Here is a 16,831-nt window from a genome sequence, read left to right as displayed (position 1 = left end):
AGTGGCACAGTCATAACTCACTGTAACCTCAACCTCCTAGGCTCAAGCAGTCCTTTCACTTCAGCCTCTTGAGTCACTGGGACTACAGGTATGTATGCCTGGTTAACTTTTTTTTTTTTTTTTTTTTTTGAGACAGTCTCACTCTATCGCCCAGGCTGGAGTGCACATGGCATGATCTTGGCTCGCTCCAACCTCCGCCGCCTCTTTTCTTGTTCAAGTAATTCTTGTGCCTTAGCCTCCTGCGTAGCTGGGATTACAGGCATGCGCCACCATGCCCTGCTATGTTCCTGGTTAATTTTGAAATTTTTTGTAGACATGAGGTCTCATTGTGTTGCCCAGGCCATCTCAAACTCCTGGACTCAAGCGATCCTCCTGCCTGGCCTCCCAAAGTGCTGAAATTACAGGTGTGAGCCACCACACCCAGCCTGAAACTGGGAAATTTCTTTTATCTCACACCTTTTCAGGTTTAGTATCTTTTATTTCCAGTATCCCTTCAGTTTTCTTCTTGTTCCTTCTCTTGTGGTCCTTTGAGAAAACATGGACAGTCTGCTAGGCTAATGATATTCTTTCTGGATATTAAATTTACATCAATTTTTATTGCTGTAGATGAGGACTGAAATAGCAAAAAGGAATTGTTTTCTCTGGGCAGAGATGTAAATTGTTTTTGAGGGATAGTGGGTAGGCACAATCCCCTGATGTAGAAATCCTCCTTTGTCACAAGAATCAGCACCAACATATCAATTGGAATTCCATGAGAATGAGATACAAACTTTAATAAGAATATATTGAGCAGTAGGAATTTATGGCTGGTTATAAGTTTAAAGCTTATATATGATTTACTTTTAGAACCACAGTGTTTTTTATTTTTAGGATAAGTTATCCTCAACTTTAACCGTAACTTTTAAGGAAATTTAAATGGCTGGGGTAACAAGATAACAGATTGTTTAAAACTGTTTCCTATCTCCTGTCTCAGGTGTATGCTTTTTCTTAATAAATAAACTTTTGTCAGGATTTCAAAATATTCTGGCTCAGCTCCAGGGAAATGAACTTTCGTACTGGACATCACTTGTTTCGTGCCATTGTTCCCTAGAACAATGACTATGATGACTATGATTTCAGTTTATTAAAACACAGGCATTGGTACTCTTAAGGTGATTATGCAAAAATAGGTTATTTTGTTTGATTGTTCTCACTCCTGTCTGGCAGTGACTTCTTTTTTCCATTGGCAGCTCTAGCTACAATCCGATTTTAATTAAATACATGAAAACTGTGTGTACCAGAATGTAAAATCTGGTATATTCTTCATAGTGAAGGACTGACAGGACTGATTTACTGTTAACCACTTGTAAATCATCTTGTCTCTGGTGGATGGGGCCAATAGGGAAATAAAGTACTGAGTGTATGGAGAGGGTAGAAGTTGGTAGAAAACAAAAACTTAAGAACCATACTGGTGATTCCAAAATTCCCCCTCCATCTCCCTTTTTTTTTTTTTTAGTTTTAATTTTGAGACAGTCTTGCTCTGTCACCCAGGCTAGAGTGCAGTGGCGCAGTCTTGGCTCACTGCAACCTACATCTCCCAGGTTCAAGTGATTCTTCTGCCTCAACCTCCTGAGTAGCTGGGACTGCAGGCGCGCACCACCACACCCAGCTAACTTTTGTATTTTTAGTAGAGACAAGGTTTCGCCATGTTGCCTGGGCTTGTCTCGAACTCCTGACTTAAAGAGATCCACCTGCCTGAGCCTCCCAAAGTGCTGGAATTACAGGCATGAGCCACCACGCCTGGCTGCCTCCCTTTTACATTTTTATCATTATTATTTTTTAGAGACAGGGTCTCACTCTCTCACCCACGCTGGAGTATGGTGGCGCGATCATGGCTCACTGCAGCCTCGACCTGTTCTCCAGTGGTTCTCTTGCCTCAGCCTTCCAAGTAATCGGGACCACAGGCACATGCCACCACACCTGGCTAATTTTTTTTTTTTTACTTTAGGTAGAGACAGGATCCCACTATGTTGTGCAGGCTGGTCTCGAATGGTCCTTGACTCAAATGGTCCTTCCACCTTGGCCTCCCACTGTTGGGATTTCAGACATGAGTCACTATGCCTTTTTTTTTTTTTTTTTTTTTTTTTTTTAAATAAAAGAAACTGAGTCTCCCTATGTTGCCCAGGCTGGAGCACAGTGGCTATTAACAGGCCATCATAGCTCATTACAATTTCAGTCTCCTTGGCTCAAGGGATCTTCCTGCCCCAGCCTCCTGAGATAGCACTGGGACTAATGGTGTGTACCACGGTGCCTGGCCAAAATTCTCCTTAACTTATCTCATTGATACCTCTTTCATCCTCTCTGCCACTTAGAACACAAAATCTGTGGTTAGAATAAGAGAAATGATAGAGGGAAAGCCAGCAAATACCCTAGACCCCAGAGCTTCTGCAGATTTAATTGCCCGTTGGAGAGTCATGGAGTCATTATAAGAGTCTCCTGCCCAAGTGTTGAGCCTACCTCATGAACATTGAACAAAATTACATTTACTTTTACCTGGAATGAAATCTCTAAGCAGGAGTAAAAATTTAAATTTTTCTCAATGTGAACATAAGGCCATGACGTAGACATACCTTGTTGATTGATTATAGGGCAGAGGCCCAATATGAAATGTCTGTTAACATTATGTACATTCAGTATTTATTTCAGTGACTTACTGAACTCTGTTGAATAGATCAGGTGACAGCTTTTTTCTGAACATCAGTCTTTGAGGGACAGCTGAAGCACTGGTTATGTGTGTGAGTTAGATTGGTGTTTTTTTTTTCCAAATGTAGAAGAAAGAAGTAACTTCTTAAATTTTTTACTCTTAAAAGTACATTATTTCATAATATTCAAATTTGCCTTAGGGACTTAAAGTATAAATTGTCGTATTTTTTTAGTAAACACAATTGAATATTTTTTTAATGTCTCTGAACTAATGGGATTCAGTTTTCTCTCAAGTGTGGGAACTATTTTGTACCCTGTTCCCTGACCTCTGCCTTTCGACCCTGTCCCTTTGTGAAGAGATTATGGATAGGCCTTTGAGCTTTTCTCCAGTCCGATCAGGTTTCCTTACACAACATATAAAGCTTTAAGCTTCTTTAGAAGATACTCTTAGAATTGAAGAGAACACTCAGATTTAATTGGCATGAGTTTTGTAAATATTTTTTCTTTAAAAAGTCTTTTTCTTCCTTAATGCTTTCCTTTCCCAAAAATCTATTTAATTGTATTTTCTAAAATTGCTTATTTTAGGAGAGGCTAACGACTAGAGCTCTCTAGGATAAGGAAGTCCAAGAGAGATTCAACTGCTTATTCTTCACTTCTTGTCCCTGTAGGTATGAGAAGTTAAAATCTGGATTCAGAGGCTGTCATACAAGAGCAGGAGATTGTTTTCAGAGAGAATCAGTGCTTTAACTTTCTTATAGTAAAGCACTTATTAGATAACACCTTTTAAATACTTTTTCAGACGCCTAAAATAGAGTAGGAAGAGAAACAAGACAGAGTAAAGGAGACTAATTTCATTGGCTACGTGTTAATAACTCGTGAGTTTTTTTGAGAAAGAGTAAAATTAGTGACAAAAATAAGGGCTTAGGGATTTTATATTTTGTTATTTTATATCCTGTCTTCAAGATTATCCAGAAAACTAAGCATTTGCTCTGTTTCAGACATTTTTAATAGGACTTTCTAAGAAATGTCTGTTTTACACACCATCAGAAAAATTTATAGTAGTGAAGCTGTAGGACTTTGGTTTACTACTCACAATGAGTGAGGATAAATAAAATGATTGGTTTGAAATAATAAAAGGCAGTATGTGCTCACCGAAACCTCCACCTCCCGGGTTCAAGCGATTCTCCTGCCTCAGCCTCCAGAGTAGGTGGGATAGCAGGCATGTGCCACCATGCCTGGCTGATTTCGTAGTTTTAGTAGAGACGGGGTTTCTCCGTGTTGGTCAGGCTGGTCTTGAACTCCCGACCTCAGGTGATCCGTTCTCCTCAGCCTTCCAAAGTGCTGGAATTACAGGTGTGAGCCACCATGCCTGGCCTGGCAATATGTGCTTTTAAAAAATTGTGGCTTAGGGCCGGGTGTGGTGGTTCACGCCTGTAATTCTAGCACTTTGGGAGGCCGAGGTGAGTGGATCACCTGAGGTCAGGAGTTCAAAACCAGCTTGGCCATCATGGAGAAACCCCATCTTTAAATAAAAAATTAAAAAAAAAAAAAATTGTGGCTTTTGGCCAGGCGTGGTGGCTGACGCCTGTAATCCCAGCACTTTTGGAGGTTGAGGTGGGTGGATCACCTGAGGTTGGGAGTTCAAGATCAGCCTGGCCAACATAGTGAAACCCCATCTCTACTAAAAATACAAAAAATTAGCCAGGCATGGTGATGGGTACCTGTAATTCCAGCTACTAGGGAGGCTGAGGCAGGAGAATCACTTGAACCCGAGAGATAGAGGTTGTGGTGAGCCCAGAACGCACTATTGTACTCCAGCCTGGGTGACAGGAGTGAAACTCCATCTGAAAAATAAAAAATAAAAAATAAAATTGTGGTTTTTAAATTGTTTTTCTAAAAAAGAAAGTTAATGGATTAGAGTTTTCTACTTCAGGTGTTTACTTTGAGAGATAGAAATTAAATCCATAGTTTTTGCAACGCTTTAAAAAAAAACCCCAAATCCTTTCTACAATCAGTAATTAAAGTGAAATGAGAAAAGAAAGAGTAGTGGCTGGGTGTGGTGGCTTGCACATGTAATCCCAGCACTTTGGGAGGCCAGAGGCGGGTGGATCACGTCAAGTCAGGAATTTGAGATGAGCCTGGCCAACATGGTGAAACCCCGTCTCTACTAAAAATATAAAAAAATAGCCGGGTGTAGTGGCAGGCATCTGTAATCCCAGCTACTCAGGAGGCTGAGGCAGGAGAATTGCTTGAACCTGGGAGGTGGAGGTTGCAGTGAGCTGAGATAGTGCCGTTGCACCCCAGCCTGGGCAACCAGAGTGAAACTCCTCTCAAAAATAAATAAATAAATAAATAGAGTAGCTTTGAATCTCAGTTGCTTAACGTTAAAATAATGTATTATATATTTTTTTCTATTTTAGAAAGGGGAAAACACTAGTGACAAGATGGGAAGACAGGAAGAAGCTAGCTAGCTAGTTGTCACTGAGGCAACTCAGTGACAAATAAGATAAACTCTTGATCTCTATCTTACTGATCCAATTTATTTGTTGTCAGTTAGAATGGAACCATGTTTATATGGTATAAGAAACCTCTGATGGAAAATCTGGTTGTCTTCCTTCAGGTTGCTTAGAAAGAATGAGATTTCAGAAAGGCTGAGTCTTGAAGCAGCAGCAGATCTGACACTTGTCCTTCACAGCTCCCTTCCGGTCTCCCATAGTAAGGGCTATGTAAACAATTCGTGATCAATGCTGGCACTTGCAGCAGAGAATGCCTGCAGTTTCCTTTTCCATGCAGCAGAGTAATTATAGGGTCAATCTTTTGATTGTCTTACTATGTTTTGGCTGTTGGTGCTTTTAAAATTTTCAGTTTGTGTTGCTATAAGGAAGATAACATTTCTGACCCTTTCTGTAAATGACTTTCCTGCCAAAACCTACCTATGAGTTTCAGATGTTTAAACCAACCAACCAACCAAACGAAAGACCTTAAGATACCAAAGAAGGGACAGTTAACAGTAATTGGAAGAGCTTCTGCAAGGACAGGTGTGCATTTCTCATTTTCTTTAAACCTATCAATTTACTGGAAATGAATATGATTTTTGTCAGTAATGACAGTGCCAAAACAGTTACTAAATTTTTTTTGAGTAAATGAAACCAAACTCCTAAAAAGGAAAAATATTAAAAAATATATATATATATTGGTTTGGTGCCTTGGCTCACACCTGTAATCCCAGCACTTTGGGAGGCTGAGGTGGGTAGATTACCTGAGGTTGGGAGTTCAAGACCAGCCTCCCCAACATGGTGAAACCCTGTCTCTACTAAAAATACAAAACTTAGCCAGGTGTCATGGCACACACCTGTAGTCCAAGCTACTCAGGAGGCTGAGGCAGGAGAATTGTTTGAACCTGGGAGGTGGAGGTTGCAGTGAGCTGAGGTCACACCACTACACTCTAGTCTGGGTCTGACAGGATGAAACTCCGTTTCAAAAATTTTTTTTACTTAAAATTTTTTTTCTCTTGGTGTTTTTTAGTTATTTTTTAGGATAAGTTGAATTGAGATGAATTAGTTGTTCCTAAGTACTGTGACTGGCATTGGCTCTTGTTATTTTTTTGAGAAGAGTCTCACTGTGTTGCTCAGGCTGGAGTGCAGTGACACAGTCATGGCTCACTGCAACTTCTGCCTCCTGGGCTCAAGCGATCCTACTGCCTCAGCCTCCTGAGTAACTGCTATCACAGGTGTGTACCACCACATTCGGCTAATTTTTTTGGTATTTTTAGTAGAGACAGAGTTCACCACGTTGGCCAGGCTGGTGTTGAACTCCTGACCTCAAGTGATCCGCCTGCCTCCGACTTCCAAAGTGCTAGGATTACAGGCCTGAGCCACTGCTCCTGGCTGGCATTGGCTCTTTAAGATATTTTTGGAGAATATAACACAGTCACAAAGTAATATAAGCTATTTATGCCCAGCTTGCTGCTCGTACTTTTTTTTTTCCAGAGCCAGATGTATATGTTACACACATAAAAGAGGTATGTAGGCTGGGCGTGGTGGCTTACACCTATAATCCCCAGCACTTTGGGAGGCAGGTGAATTACTTGAGCTTAGGAGTTCGAGACCAGCCTGAGCAGCATGGTGAAACCTTGATTCTACCAAAAATACAGGAAATTAGCTGGGTGTGGTAGTATGTGCCTGTGGTCCCAGCTACTGGGTAGGGTGAGGTAGGAGGATGGCCTGAGCCCGGGAGGCAGAGGTTGCAGTGAGCCAAGATCTCACCACTGCACTCCAGCCTGGGTGACACAGTAAGACCCCCATCTCAAAAAAAAAGAGGTACATAGCTGGGTGTGGTGGCATGTATGTGTGTATAGTCTTCACTCCCATCGCAAAACAAAAATACATGTCTTTGCTGTGGCTTGTCCTTGAACAAATCAGTGTGGCAGGTAAAATGGGATTAAACTGATTGCTAAGACTAATTTGGGAAGAAAACTACATAGCTGGTTCACAGTAGAAGAGGGATGGAAGTGGCTGCTGGGAAGCATTCCCAATACAGGTTAAATACCCCTCATCCAAAATATTTGAGACCAGAAGTATTTAGGATTTTTATGTTTTTTAGATTTTGGAATATTTGGATATACATAATGAGATTTCTTAAGGATGGGACCTAAGTCTAAACATGAAATTTACTTACATTTCATGTATACCTTATTCATGTAGCCTGAAGGTAATTTATACAGTATTTTAAATGATTTTGTATACCCATCACATGAGTTCAGGTGTGGAATTTTCCACTTGTGGTGTCATATTGGCAGTCAAAAAATTTCAGATTTTGAAGCATTTCAGATTTCTGGATTGGGAATACTCAACGTATTCTCTACTAGTTGAATGCCAGACTTATAAAGAGGGCCCTCTGAAAGACAGAGGCGGGTTCTGGTGGCTCACACTTGTAATCCCAGTACTTTGGAAGGCTGAGGGCAGGAGAATGGCTTGGTTTGAGCCCAGGACTTCATGACTAGCCTGGTCAACAAAACAAGACTCTGTCTTTACAAAACAACGAAACAAAGCAACCCACCCCCACTCCCCCCCACCAAAAAAAACCACTGAAAGGTGTTTTGTTGTTGTTGTTTTTTAAAGAGGTGGAATCTTGCTCTGTTGCCTAGGCTGGAGTGCAGTGGTGAGATCATAGCTCACTGCAGCCTTGATCTCTTGGGCTCAAGCAGTTCTCCCACCTCAGCCTCCTAAGTATTTGGGACTGCAGGTGTGCACCACCTTGAAAGGTTTTGAACAAAGGAATGGCTTGCTCAAAACTGTAGCCTTAGGAATATCACTCTAGATGAAGGATATAGAAATGGAATTAAACTGGGATGAGATTTGAAGTAGGGAAACCAATTAGGAGGCTGTTCTGTAAGACAAATTAGAGGGTAAGGGTCTGAAACAGAATAGGAGTGGTGGGAGTAAAGAAGATGGGGGATGGATATAAAAGATAGGATGCAGAAGTAAATTGAATTTGACAATTTTTTTTTTTTTTTTTGAGACAAGGTCTTGCTCTGGCATACAGGCTGGAGTGCAGTGGTACAATCACAGCTCACTGCAGCCTCAACCTCCTTGGCTCAAGTAATCCTCCCACCTCAGCCTTCCAAATAGCTGGGACTACAGGCACATGCCACGACGCCCAGCTAATGAATTTGGCAACTTTATTGTATGTTGCGTTTGTCAACCTAAATAACAAATAGAGATGGACTCTCTAAAAGAAATTATTTTTATTTGGAAATAAGGCATTGCAATAGGAATGTGCATGCCATAGTAAGCTGTGTGTTCTTTAACATTGTGGAATTTGTATAGCTTACCAGTTTGAATGTCTGCAAGTGCTTGCACTGGATTCTAAACTCTGCCTCCCAGGCTCAAGCAGTTCCTCTGGCTTAGCTTTCCAAGTAACTGGTACAACACGTGCCCTCCACTGCGCCCAGCTAATGTTCCAGTCATCTGGTACTACCGTAGAAGATTGTTTACCGATGAGCTGTATAGAACAATCTGATGTTGAACTGCCTGCTATTGGTTGATAATGCTTGTATAGTGCTTACTATGTAGCCTGGCAGGATAATTACACAATTCATATTAGCCACATTTTCATCATCATCATTGATTGGATTCAACCTTGGGCAGTTTGATGATGAAATTTAATGTATTCCTGGAACTCTTCTTTAGATATTTTTTCTTTAAAAAAATTATAAAAATTATTGTAGAGACCTGGTCTCACTATGTGGCCCAGGCTGGTCTTGCTATGTGGCCTGGGCTGGTCTTGAACTCCTGGCCTCAAGTGATCCTTTCACCTCTGCCTCCCAAAGTGCTGGGATTATAAGCATGAGCTACTGGGCCCTGCTATGACATGTTCTATCTTGGAATATACACTTAAGTTTGATATATATTTCTGTTTTACCATGTTATTGCCCTTTAATCTCTTAATAAAAGTATTGCTTGAGTTACACACACACACACACACACATACACACACACACAGTTTTGTTTTTAAGAGACAGGTTTTCAAGAGACAGGTTCTCACTGTGTTTCCCTGGCTAGAATGAAGTGGCTATTCATAGACATGATTACAGCACACTGTGTAGCCTCAGACTCCTGGTATCAGGCAGTCCTCTTGCCTCAGCCTCTTGATTAGCTGGAACTACAGGTGTGCACCACCATGACTTGAAATCATTTTTTCGAGACAGGGTTTCACTTCTGTCACCCAGACTGGAGTGCAGTGGTGTGATCTCAGCTCACTGTAATCTCCGCCTTCTGGGCTCAAGCAATCCTTTCACCCTAGTCTCCCAAGTAGTTGGGACTACAGGTGCACGCCACCTTGCCAAGCTAATTTTTGTTTTTTTTTTTGTAGAGACGGGGCTTTGCCATGTTGCCTAGACTGGTGTTGAACTCCTGAGTTCAAGCAATCCACCTGCCTTAGCCTCCCAAAATGCTTTGCCTAAGTTTGCACTGCTAGTGGCAGAATCAGAACCGTAACACAGATTCTTCTGGGTCCAAATCCAGGCCCCTTTAACTATATAGAGAACAGTCTCAGAGAAACTTAATCATTCTCATGCGTGAAAGCGCCCACCTTTTTAATCTGAAACAAAGCAAGGCATTTATATACTTAAAAGGAACATTAGTAACCTATAATGTGTTAACCTAAATCACATTCTAAATGAAAAGAGGACCAACTTTGGGCCTTTAATGCATGAAAATTACAAAGTCTGTTGTTTGCATGTCCTGTTTTAGGAGTAGATTATCTACATGTAAGTGACCAGAGGCATCCACATAAGGAAGATGTATAAATTGCTTAACAGGACTTAACAACATAAGCGTAAAAGGACTCAATATATTCCTTTCTTTTCACTCTCTTCTCTTTTCCCTTTTCTCTTTCTTTTTTTAGACAGTCATGCTCTGTCACAGTGCAGTGGCATGATCTCAGCTCACTGCAACCTCTGCCTCCTGGGCTTAAGTGATCTTTCTACCCTAGTCTCCCAAGTAGTTGTGAGTACAGGTTTGTGCCTGCACGCCTGGCTAGTTTTATTTATTTATTTATTCTTTGAGACAGAGTCTCTATCAGCCAGGCTGGAGTACAATGGCGCCATCCCAGCTTACAGCAACTTCCGTTTTCCAGTTTCAAGCAATTCTCCTGCCTCAGCCTCCTGAGTAGCTGGGACTACAGGCATGCACCGCCATGCCCGGCTAATTTTTTTTTTTTGTATTTTTTAGTAAAGACGGGGTTTCAGCATGTTGGTCAGGGTGGTCTCCATCTCTTGACCTCATGATCCACCCACCTCGGCCTCCCAATGTGCTGGGATTACAGGCATGAGCTACCGCGTCCGGCCCTTTATTTTTAGTTTTATTTTTGTAGAGACAGAGTTTTGTCATGTTGACCAGGCTGGTCTCAAGTGAGCCACCTGCCTTGGCTTCCAGAAGTGTTGGGATTACAGCCATGAGCCACTGTGCCCAGCCTAATCCTTTAATATATGTAGTAGTTGAATTGACAAGTTTGTGAATACCAGGAACCAAGGATCATTGAGAGTCATCTTGAGGCTCACTGCCACACTGCTTAAATCTGTTAGGATCTATGATCTTCAGCAGTGGTTCTAAGTAGAGTATACTAAAGGAATAGTACTGTGCAGGATTTTGATGCCATCTCCACTGAAGGAAATAATACAGTCTACTATTATCTTTAGAACTGCAGTATGGCATAGGCTGGTTGTGGTGGCTCACACCTGTAACCTTAGCAGTTAGGGAGGCAGAAGTGGAAGGATCGCTGGAGGCGGAAGTGGAAGGATCGCTTGAGGCTAGGAATGTGAGACCAGTGTGGGCAACATGGCAAAACCCTGTCTCTAAAAAAATACAAAAATAAGCTGAGGCAGGTGGTGCCTACCTGTAGTCCCAGCTACTCTGGAGGCTGAAGTGGGAGAATCACTTGAGCCTGAGAATTAGAGGTTGCTTGAGCCCAGGGGACAGAGGTTGTAATGAGCCAAGATCACGCCACTGTACTCCAGACTGGGTGACAAAGCCAAACCTTGTCTCAAAAAAAGGAAAAAAAAGAATGAAAAGAGAAGGGTGGTAGTGGAAGGGAACTGAAACGTGCTTGATAAATTATGTAAGGACGCATTGGCTTTGATCAGAAATTTTGTTGTTAGCCAGCTGCAAGTGAACCCATCTGGCACACTTTTTCATTATTCTTCTGAAATATTCATGGGCTCTAACAGCTCCTACCTTGTTTGCACTAGATCCTCACATACTCTCATTTTCTGACAGCCAATCTGGAGTTGCAGTGGGTTGCCCTTGTTTTGTTTCTTGTTGCTGAGGATATAATCAATAAAGAGTAGACCCTCAAGGTAGAGTTTGTGGATACTCAGATTCACTTATAAATAATGGCTAAAGTAATCACTAAATTTTATTATGCTTTTTATATATATATATATATATATGTATATATATATATAATTATGTCTGAATTATGAATCTATTCTCATTAAACAGTAACATTCATTTTCTTTTTCTTTCTTTTTTTTTTTTCTAAGATGGAATCTTGTTCTGTCGCCCAGGCTAGAGTGCAGTGGCGTGATCTTGGCTCATTGCAACCTCTTTCCCCCGGGTTCAAGCAGTTCTCCTGCCTCAGCCTCCCTAGTAGCTGGAATTACAGTCATGTGCTACCATGCCCAGCTAATTTTTATATTTTTAGTAGAGATGGCGTTTTGCCACATTGGCCAGGCTGGTCTCAAACTCCTGACTTTCAGGTGATCCACTCACCTCAGCCTCCCAAAGTGTTGGGATTACAGACGTGAGCCACTGCAACTGGCCCATTTTCATTAAAGAAAATTTTTTTATTTAGAGAACATATGATTAAAAGTTAAATTTTTTTATTTGCAAAAGATATTTACATGTTTCTTATTAGTTTCCAAGAGATCTCTTGAAATTGTTTAGGATGTAGATCAAGAGAAGTAATAAATAATCCTTTTATTTTTAAAAATTAAATTATCTTCAGTTCATTGATATTAGGCTTATCTAGGATTCAAAAATGTTTCTGAAAATTGGTCTTACAAACTCCTCAAAGTACATACGACTGCTCTTTGTATTGAATAGTAGTTTTAGTTCACTTAGGTATTCCTACTTCCATTTTAAAAAGAAACTTTGCCACTTTGTCTTCACAGTTAAAGTATGATCTTCTTACATTAACTCTCTGCTTTACACAGAAATGGAATCCTCAGTTTTTGTTTCTGTTTTTAACCCCAAAGGAGGTAGCAGTTGGAGTTCATTAAAAAAACAAACAAACAAAAAAAAAACACTGAGATTTTACCTAGTTGAGTGGTAGATACAGATTTTAGAAAGAGTAGAATCAGTCTTTACATTTTTGTTAGATGAACACTGTGATGGCAGTGTTGAAAAAGATGGGCTATTTGTGTTATAAATTTGTATGATACGGATTTTCATGTTTAAGTCTAATCTTCCTTTGGCTTCTCTTCTTTTAGCTTTGTCTCCATTGTCTGCCTTGGCCTTGAAAGGTGAAAAAAACGTGGCCCCAGGGTCATTGCGTCCCAGAAACCTAGCTAACTTTGATGGTCAGTAGAACTCATTTGCCACCTTTTAAACAAAAAGTTAGTAGACCTTGCAGGCTCTCCATCTGTCTCACCAAGCTAGGTGCAGTTAATGCGCAGGAAGTTGACTTAGGGGTAGAAGAAGCCTTATCTATGTAAGTATTTAGAATTTTAGAATTTGCAAACACACACACACACACACACACACAAAGCAGTTGCTAGATAAATACTTAAAATAGTGTTTCATTTTGTACAAGTCACCTGATTTTGTTCCCATGTGTCAGGAAGAAATGAGTTGGACAGAATTAGAAGTCTTGTCACTGATGTAAAGTTATTACAGAGCAGCTCTTTTAGAGTAGAAAGGAAGAAGCTAGAAATTAGTCATTAGTTGCTTTCATTATCTATTATTTCCTTTCATTTTATTTTTCTTACAAAACTGCTATCATTACACAGATTATATACAACTACAAGCTATTTATTTATCTTAAATGTATCCTTTAGAAAGCAATTCTGAGCTTTGCACAGTGGCAGTATTGTAGCCAATGAGGTTTATCCAAGGCACTATTATTGCTGATTGAAAACTTTTCCCAATACCCTGCCATGATGACTTGAAATATAGTCGGCATTGGCAATTTTTGACCAATGCCAAAAATTTGGCAATTTCAGTCTCTATGGAGACTGAAAATATTAAAAAAAAAAAAAAAAAAAAGAAGAAAGAAAGCAATTCTGTAGTATAAAATGTGTGTGCTCTTTACCTGTGGGTGCATAAATTGCCATTTTTATTAGACTGTTGGGTGGTAATGAGGTAGGGCTGGCCGGATAGTATTAATATGATTTCTAAGCATATCTTTCTGACTTCTAGACTTAAAGCTGCTTGAGGGAAATAGTTAAGCATAATAGTTATCTCTAAAACAGGGAAATATTTAATTTATAAAGTTGCTGAGTTGATGAATGAGGTAATGTACAGAGTCTGAGGTACATGGGAAGTACCCAACTAATGTAACCTATTATTTATATTTGTAATCCCTCAGCATCTACTACAGGGTTTGCACTTAATAGATGCCCACTGCAACTTTGTTGAATGAATGATGTGGCTTAAACTTAAGGGGAAAGTTCCAGAATATATAGCTATTGTCAACATGATTGACAAATCTATTACAAAAGGAACAATGCTCATGTGTTTGATATTTATACCTCATTTTGACTGTAGTTTCTGCACTCTTGAGCCCATACTGGATCCTGTCACAGGTTTGGCAAATAGTAGGTGCTTAATACATGTTTTAATAAATTATTGATTTTTTTATCCCTGGAAATGGCAAGTTTTTCTATTTGTCACTTTATGTTATGCTGAAGAGGTTTGAGCATAGGACTTTAGGAGTCCTTTTTCCTATAAATTGAGGTGGTTAGATGTTGGCTAATCAGACATATACATATCTATATATATATTTAATGTAAGCATCAAGTCTCAAGTAAGCCCCTTTTTCTAGAGACAGTTTCAGGCATGTGGAGCATAAATTATTGTTGTTGTTGTTGTTGTTGTTATTTTTGAGACAGAGTCTCACTATGTTGCCCAGGCTAGTCTCAAACTTTCGGGCTCAGGTGATCGTTTCTCCTTATCCTCTCAAGTAGCTGGAATTATGCTTGGCCTAAGAAATTATTTTTAAATTTATTTGCATATGCTTTGCATGATCTGGGATATATTTTCTTGCTGTTTCTCTTTTGTGATGTGTGGATAAGGAGATGTTTTGCTGTGCTTTCAATGTGGGCTTTTCCCCCTTGAGATGCTTACATGAGTATGGTGCAGCTGTGTATCTGTGACTCGGACAGAGCCTGAGTATAGATCTGTTTTGGTAACTGATCTCCTCTTTTCTTTATCCCTTACATGTAGAGTTCCCTTAAATCCCTGAACATAGTTGAGATCTTGACAAAGGTTCCAACTAATCTCCTGTTCCATTTCCTCATGAGAATACTCCCTCTGATCTCAGTACTTTCTTCCACGGTCTCTGCTAGGTGAGATGGGTTCACTAAGCATAGTTTATTACCCTCTCTTTTTGGTGCTAAAGGAGCTGGTTGCAATATTAAACAAGGCAAGTGCAGGGTAGCCCTCACTGAGAAGTGATCTTTGAACAAAGACTTAAGAAAGTAAGGGAGTTAGCCAAGTAGATATTTGGGATAGGTATCTACCCTAAGGAGCCTGGAGGAGTGAACCAGAGGAACAGATAATAGAAGGGGAGGCCACAGGAGGCCCCATCATGAAAGGCCTTATGTTGTTGCAAGGATGTTAGTTTTTACTCTTAAGACAGCTGGGGGAGCCATTGCCTGATTTGTACTGGGTAGAGAGATCTCTGACTTAGTTTTAAAAGGATCATTCTGGCAGCTAGCTCTATTAAGACTAAATTGTGTCTGTATGTGGGGAGGTTCAAGGGTAGAAACAGGAAGATCTGTTGGGAAGCCTACAGTAATTTAAGAGATAATGGTGGCTCAGACCACGTAGTAGCAGTGGAGGTAGTGAGATGTAGTCAATTTCTGGATGTATTCGGAAGATTGAAACAATAGGATTTTGTTACCAGAAGGTGGGGTGTAAGAGAAAGGGGATGAATCAAAGATGACTCTAAAGGTTTTAAACCTCAGCAAGTTGAAGAAAAATGGAATTACCATCAACTTAACTGGAGAACACTATGGGTTGCATAGGTTGGAGGAGGGTTGGCATAGCTCAGGAATTCATTTTTAGACGTTCTGAGTTTGAGACGCCTATAAGATGTTCTGATCAAGTAGGCAGTTAGACTTGAGTCTGGAGTTAAGAGAAAAGACTGAGCTGGAATTATACATTATGGAGGCAGTATGTTTAAATCCTTGAGTTTAGATAAGATCACCAAGGGAGAGAATGTGGGTAGATAAGAGGAATAGGGCCAACGATAGTTCATGGATGCTCTAATTGTAAGATTGTGTCAGTAAGCACATTTACAACATTGTGGGGGAAAAATTACTAAGTATTTTTTAAAGATATGGAGAATAGAACAGTAAAAAAGGAAGGCAGCAGCAGAACTAAGAGTATCTCTTTTTTCTTCCCTTTTTTTTCCCCTTGTAAAATTCTTAAAAAATTTCCAAGTGGTAATAGACTCAAGGTCAGAAAGAACACACAGCTGACCCTTTTCTTCATGGATTAATGCCTTGATTCTGTCTCTTTTACTATTGTTTCTCTTTTTTTAAATTTCTTCTTTTACTATTTTACTGAAGGTCTTAATTCCATGATTAAACTTCCAGTGTGTAATTGCTAAACAGATATTTATAAGTGCTGTCAGATTCTTACATTTCCATTATACTTTCATTAAGCTGAACAGTGAAATAAAATGTAGACAATATATAATTTATATTATTATATATTTATATAATATATTAATAGTGTAAATTCTGAAAATCAGCTGTTGAACATAATTTTAACATTTTTCTTGTGTTTTTGCTCTTTGTCTGGAGATAACTCCAAAATATTTGTGTCACAGCTACTTTACATGCTTAAGCAGTACATGGTAATGAATGATAAATACCTGGTCTAGTTGATGTAAAATCCTTGCAGATACTTGAATTAGATTAACTAATTCTGGACTATAATATAGCATAGAAGACAGTGTCCTCCTCTATTCTTTCATTCTGTGTTTCCAGTTTTTTTGTTTTGTTTTGTTTTGTTTAAGACAGAGTCTTGCTCTATAGCCAGGCTGTAGTGCAGTGGCGCGATCCCTCTCACTGCAACTTCCGTTTTCTGGTTTCAAGTAATTCTCCTGCCTCAGCCTCCCGAGTAGCTGGTACTACAGGCACGCACCACCATGCCCACCTATTTTTTTTTGTATTTTTAGTAGAGACGGGGTTTCACCATGTTGGCCAGGATGGTCTCGATCTCTTGACCTCATGATTCGCCCATTTTGGCCTCCCAAAGTGCTGGGATTGCAGGCATGAGCCACCACGCCAGCCTCCAATTTTTAAGCTTGTCTTTGAGTTTGATTTTTTGAGGAAAAATAACTTAAGGAGGGTACCCTAATTTGCCATGAGTTCATCATTTCCTCTACTGTACAGTTTCAGCTAAAGTAGACCAAAGAC

The 16,831-nt window shown here is 40.0% G+C and overlaps 1 protein-coding gene and 1 non-coding gene across 4 annotated transcripts in view; both read left to right on the top strand.

Annotated features, from left to right (window-relative positions):
- Window positions 1-16,831, top strand: part of DENND5B (DENN domain containing 5B) — a 209,301-nt gene that overhangs the window by 14,580 nt on the left and 177,890 nt on the right. The gene's annotated exons all lie outside the window — the stretch shown is intronic.
- On the top strand, window positions 13,253-13,396 carry LOC135275581 (U4 spliceosomal RNA). Its single transcript, XR_010343195.1, has one exon. It is a non-coding gene; the product is annotated as a U4 spliceosomal RNA (small nuclear RNA).

The sequence above is a fragment of the Aotus nancymaae genome, unplaced genomic scaffold (genome assembly GCF_030222135.1).
Source record: "Aotus nancymaae isolate 86718 unplaced genomic scaffold, 86718_ANA_hifiasm-v0.15.2.pri h1tg000016l, whole genome shotgun sequence".
Taxonomy (NCBI): Eukaryota; Metazoa; Chordata; class Mammalia; order Primates; family Aotidae; genus Aotus; species Aotus nancymaae.
This window is presented reverse-complemented; position numbering and strand designations above follow the sequence as displayed.